General features: G+C 38.8%; 1 pseudogene; it reads right to left on the reverse strand.

Annotated features, from left to right (window-relative positions):
• Nucleotides 1–2,750: 2,750 nt before the first annotated feature.
• LOC138031815 (uncharacterized) lies at nt 2,751–5,039 on the reverse strand (annotated as a pseudogene).
• Between the last annotated feature and the right edge of the window lie 1,656 nt (nt 5,040–6,695).

The raw sequence follows: 6,695 nt of genomic DNA on the forward strand, positions 1-6,695 counted from the left end.
CAAACTTTAAACGACGCCTCGAAGCACGCGGGTATCCAAAAAACTATATAGAAAGTTCCCTGTCAGAGGTCACCTTTGACTCAAGACAATCGGCTCTTAATCCGCAAAAACATAAAACTGCAGAGAGAATATTGCCTTTGGTCACTACATACCACCCTCCGGTAAAGAAACTTAAACATATCGTGATGGAAAACTGGAGTTTCATAGAAAACCAGCCTCTGCTGAAAATAATTTTTACAAATCCTCCGATCATATCTTACAAAAGAGGTAAATCTCTAAACGACATGCTTGTAAGAACAAAACTACAATTTCAAGGCTCTGATAATGCGACGCAACCACAAAAACCACGTTGGGAGTCCGTGTAGGCCTGTCTTTGCTTTTCCTTTCAAGTCACTAAAATGCTCAACTTTTGAGTCCTTTAAAATTCTTAAAGGGCTTATGGTAAATGCCGCTTCATTCATTTCTTTACCCACCGTATGCAGATTATGTATTTTTTTGACAAGAGAGTTACATAGGCCACTTCTGATATAATTATTTAGTTAAATTCTCGTAGGGGACTTTGCGCAGAAGCTGATAATGATCCCACTCTTGTACTTCTAGTCCGGAAGATAAGTGGTAGAATTGTTCAAAATATGATACAAGTGCCCAAATTGGCCTGCCTACTCCTTATGGCATGTGGAATGAAATAAAAGCAAGACCCATTTCGGATCTTGCCTTGTTCAACAATAAACAGCCTTCCAAATTTTCATATAAGGTTTGTATGGAAAACCACAGGATACCCACGTTCTGGAAAATAGTGAAAGTTTGTACGATATAAAATATGATTGCAGAGCTGGCAGTAAAATGACATCGTTAATTATTTTATTCCATTAGGATAATTTTTTTATAGAATGGATCGTAAAACTTACCGATTTGAAGGTCATTCTATTCTTGGTAACATTTTCCTGCACAAGAACATAGTACATTTGCATAGTCCATGGCAAGCCCTCTTACATCCACAGCTTATGCAGTTCGTTGCGTTCTAGGACAGCTACGAGTTTTGATAATGTTCCTATGAGTTTAATCAAAGAAACTATTATTTCAATTAGTAGCCCTTTGACCCATATTTTTAACCTATCCATCACCTCTGGAATGGTCCCGATAGAGCTAAAGATCGCTCGTGTTGTGCCTTTGTTCAAAGCTGGTGATAAGTCAATATTTTCCAATTACAGACCTATTTCTGTTCTGCCTTCCTTTTCTAAAATACTGGAAAAACTTGTTTACAATCGTCTTATTGATTACTTAAGTAAATATAATATACTTTTCGATAATCAATTTGGTTTTCGTAAACATTATTCAATTGAATATGCTTTAGCTCTATTATATGACAAAATTTCTCCTGCTATCGATAGTAATGAGGTTACAGTAGGAATATTTGTTGATCTATCTAAAGCTTTCGACACTGTTAATCATCAAATTCTTTTAGATAAGTTGCAAAACTATGGTATTCGTGGCATTGCATTTGACTGGTTTTCCAATTATCTAAAAAACAGACAACAATTTGTCCAATTTAATGACCGTCATTCTTCACATCATTTTATCAAGTGTGGTGTCCCTCAAGGCTCCATTCTTGGTCCACTTCTTTTCTTAATTTACATTAATGATATGTGTGATGTGTCAAAAGTTTTAGACTTCAACCTATTCGCTGACGATACTAACATCTTCTCTTCACACAAAAATGTGAATGTGATTGAAAAAACTTTGAATGAAGAATTTCCTAACTTAACAGACCGATGCCAAGCCGATAAGCTTTCTATAAAAAAAAGAAAAAAAAAACTTTATTGTATTTGAACCCAGGCAAAAAAGGCAAACACTAGACATAAATCTAGAGATTAGTCAATGTGCCATTGGACGAGTAAAAGAAACCGTGTTTTTAAGTGTTATTCTTGATGAACATTTAACTTGGAAACCACACATTGCTAATGTGGCTAGAAAAATATCAAAATCTATAGGCATAATTTATAAAGCAAGATTTTGCCTTCCCACTTCCTCTTTGTGCTCCTTGTATTTTTGCTTAGTTTATCTTTATCTTGTTTACTGCATATCAGTATGGGGATCGACCTATCCTTCTAATCTATATCGCATATTTTTACTTCAGAAAAAGTTTTTTAAAAAGGTTTTCTTAAAAGAATCAAATCAAAAAGTGCTTTTGATGCTCATACCGAACCAATTTTCAAGCAGCTGAAAATTCTGAAACTTAGTGATATTTATCATTATATATTTGTATTTTTCTTGAGGTGCCTATAGCCCGAATAAGCCCTAATGGTTTCTATATGGGCATCCTCGCCTTATGCTTTTCTTTTATTGATTATTTAATAATATCTGTCGTACTTTAATATATATTTATTTGGTAATTTAACATGACAAAAGTGGCAACAAAACTGAACTGAACTGAACTGTTCACTGCATGCCTTTGATGCCTGAGCTAGCATAGTCCACTTGGGAGACCAACCTTCTAATGATTGCTGCCAACCCCACTCTGCAGGACCAGGGAGTTCCTGCATAGGCTCCAGCGTTTGACCCCATACATGACCGGCCTGATAGGCTGCTCTTTTGATGTGCTGTGCAAGAGCGGCTAGAGTTGGAAAACATTCTCAATGCTTTTATTACCTTGCGCAAATAGAGCTTGTCGAGCTTCGTCGGCTGTCTGGTGGGGACACGTACGGCTGTACATGACAACCACAAATCGCTCCAAGACACGACATTGTTCTTCAGAAGACCGTATCTTCAGGAGATGATAGGACACGAAAGACTTCAGTGCCTTCAGGATTTGACTTCCATACTTGGAAAGCTGTCTTCTTTCCTTTTCTGGCAATGTATGAAACAGTATCACACCCTATGACAGCATGAAAAAAAAGAAGGGCTTCACACTACTGTTGGTTAGGGAGGCGGTGATCTTGTGGATGGGTAGATATCTGAAATGGTTACCAACACCAAAGGCAATCCACAACTCTTGTAACTCTAGCTGTTTTGCATATGCTATCGCGAGTACCACAACTTCAGTATCAACTGTCCTGATCGAGACCTTTTTGAGACCCCTGACTGATGCGTGCTTCACATGGATGAAGATCCTCGTATCCGCCTCCTAGTGGTTGCAGGCGGAAAGACCTTCCGTCTCTACTGGAGAAGGGCTGAGCACGTCAACACTAGATGTAATGATTACATCCACCCCTGGAAGTTGGATTGCAGTCACGCTTTCTGCTAAATAGTGAAAAAGCTCATTTTTGTTTTCATCCGATCGCAGAAAGCTCTTCCAGTTGACTCGAATGGCTGCATTATCGCACACGCGCCTTCGTACTCCCGAGCCTCTCGCCTCCCTTGTACTACGCTTTAGGCTGTTTCGAAGTATTGATTATATATGAAATCTATTCTTTTGATATTCTGTGCTTATTTGATGACATAACTGAGAAATACAGATGTTGCATTGTCCTTAAATGTCTTAGACTTTCAAGGTGGTAGCATGTTAACAACTGTAGCAGCATCATAGACTTAAACGTCAACTTTTGGACACTCTACCGTGCACGTGGTGGAAGCGTCAAGTAACTAGACTAATTCAGATTTCTGTCCAGAACGCATTTTGCCAGCGCAAGAGAGTGAGGGAGGACTAATAGCTTCCGCGTCATAATCATAGTCCTGTGCAAACTGCAAAGCTACACTGATGTCGCTACAAAAAGCAAGCTTTACCTCCCTTCACTCGCTATATTTACGGAGATCAGGCAATTGTGATAGCAATCGCTCCTTTAGCCGAGTGGAAGTAACTTGCTCGGGAACATAAGCTCCTAGTTGTTCAAGTCTACAAGAGTAAAGCTTTGACAAATCCGACAGCTTGAAAACTGTTTGCTTTGCATTATCCTCAATGTATGCAACTAACTCAGCTACAGCAATGGCTTCTAGCAAAACTTGAGTTGTGATATTTTCTTCCTCCTTAGGTGGAATACTTCTTAATCGATTGTAAAGGGCAGTAAGACAACCTACGTGGTAATATGAATCAATGACAGGCTTATCGCCGGCTGCAAGTTTTGTTAAAAGTTTTCGGTCTTGCAGTCTTGTAGCGGCTGCTCTGAGCTTGCTGTCAAGTGTAAGACTTGCGAAGAGTATCTTCAGTTTCATCACAAAAGAAACATGTTTGCTACTTCTTTTGGGGTATTCCTAGACTATGGCGAGTTTTAAGAGGACTCGGTGCTTCAGAATCGTCTACTGAACTGTCCTCGAGTTTCCTCTTCTGAGCCCTCTGCAGCTTAAGAGTGCTGCATTTGTTAAATCATGACTTGTGCCATTTTGCTTCATGACGTTTTAACGTTACTTCTATTCCGTTTTCCCTCATCGAGGCTTGAAAAAGAGGCTTGAATTGGCAATTCACCAATCTCACGAAATTGCTGTAGATTGTCTGCCAAATGTTTGTACCCCGAGCCGTAGTTCCTTGTACTATTTAAAGGACACACTAACTTCTCTTCTGTCTCTTGTTCACACAAAGCACACAAATTCAAGTTCTTTTCTGTTCTTACCTGAACTGTTTCCATAATCCAATATCCAAAACACTGCAAGTTCTTGTTCGAAAGCTAATAGCAACTAGGCGTTCTTTTAAAATCAGCCAGGCGCTACTTCTAAAAACAGCCAGCCGCTATTTGCTGAGTGCAGATATCAGCCAAACAATACTGCACGCAACAGGAAACTCAGATTGAGAGCAAATTGACAAAATTACCCTTCTTAATAAAAACGTAGACTTCTGTTTGGTTTGACGATACTACAGTTTACCGTATTGGATCCACCGTTGATGAAAGCATGTAACCTAAATAACGTACTGAATGAGCTTAACAAATGGTGTATGACTAACTCATTAACACCGCACTCTTCAAAATGTGAAGTGAAGTTTTTTCCACCGGGGATTCTTCACTGGTCCACTTACTTTGATCACCATTGGGAATGTCAACGTTGCATGGGTCTATCTTACAAGACTGCTGGGCATTACTATCGACAGAATGCTTACTTGGGTGAATCATATTAAGGAATTAAGGAACAACTTTGTCAAGAAATTGAACTTATTGAAAAAGTGTTCTTTTCTCAACAGAAAATCACTTCTTGACCTATACTCTAAGGTGATTCTCCCTTCAGTGACATACAGCATCGCTATCTGAGGGAACTATAACAACCTGGATTATATCAAATCCCTGCAAGCCCTTCACTGTGGTGCCAGAAAGCTAATTTTTAATTTGCCGCGAGACACACCTTCAGAACAATGTTTATGGAACTCACACTCGCGGCGAGGGGAAAAAATGGTGGGGGGGACTCGGCTAAGAGAAGAGAGAAAACGTATTTTATGATCGTGTGAATAAACGTCAGTCTTGTCAAACTAATCTATAACATAGCCAGCGATAATATGCACCGCAATGATTTCGGATTTAGTTGTATCGCGTAATAGGTCCGTATAAACCTACGAGGACCTAATAAGGCCGTCGTTCCACGATTTTCCACTCATTTCATGAAAAATTATTTTTGTTACAGAGGCACTTTACTGTGGTAACTGTGGTTTCAGAATATTTTAATGATTCTTGTAATTTTAAACAATTTTTTAATGCAAAGGCAAAATCTAGTCCGTATTTTTAGGGAAATCAAGATTGGCGATAAATTAAATTACTTTCCTATGTTTCATTCATTTTCAGTAAAGGTAATTAGATAATTGAGTGGGCTGGGGGGGATAAGTAATGTAGGATACACGACCCCTCGAAGTATGTAGTGCTTAAACGCTAATCGTGTTTTTAAATAAAGGATTTTACTTTAAACAAAGGATTTTACGAGTAATTCCAGAGTGTTTAAAGGAAGAAATTTTAATTAAAATGAGCCTGTCAGTCCCAAACCACTGACCGGCATTACTAAAAAATGATCAAGATAAACTAAGGTAGCAAGATCCAGCTGGGTCTTACATTTTTATTAATCTACATGTTAAAAGCTACATTTACTGAAAGTTTTATACTTGGGTATCACTATTTGAACTATTCTATGTTTTGTTGGCTTATCCCCCCGGACTATTTTCTGGTTGTTTTTTTTGAAATTACAATTTTCATTTCACACAGAGTTTGTGGGTTTCTTTTGTTAACCTTGTCTGTGGGTTTGAGTGGAGTTTGCTTTGTGACTATCTCCCCTCATTTTACAAGACTACCCCTAACTTTTGTCCTATGATTTTTCCTCAACCTTCACCATCACACACACACATGATTCCCTCAAAAATACCGGCTGACCTAGTGAATGTTTCTGGTTAGTGGAGGAACCCCTTCTTTGAAGCCGGATCCGAATTACCACGGATCAGAATTCTCTAAATTGTTTTAACGCAACTCTTAAACGCGTTTGCTCCGTTTGGTTAGGTTTTCTCTAGCTAATTTAATATTCCGAAGGGTTTATCAAATCACGCCTACACTGGATAGAAAATTCAAAGTTCTGGATACCTTGATGGTGGTGGCTTCCCATTTCTTTTCTTTTTCGTCGGGGGGTAACTTTAGGAAGGTGACCAGTTGAACTCTTGAACTATCTTCAAGGGCTTATTTTCAATGAAAATGACTGACTGTCCCCGCAAGCTCACAGCTTCCAAATCGTCGTATACACGTGTGCCAGTCGCAACATCTTTTGGCATGCGGACACAAAGATGGTCCTTTCTTGAGTAG

The sequence above is a fragment of the Montipora capricornis genome, chromosome 14, assembly GCF_036669925.1.
Source record: "Montipora capricornis isolate CH-2021 chromosome 14, ASM3666992v2, whole genome shotgun sequence".
NCBI classification, from domain to species: domain Eukaryota; kingdom Metazoa; phylum Cnidaria; class Anthozoa; order Scleractinia; family Acroporidae; genus Montipora; species Montipora capricornis.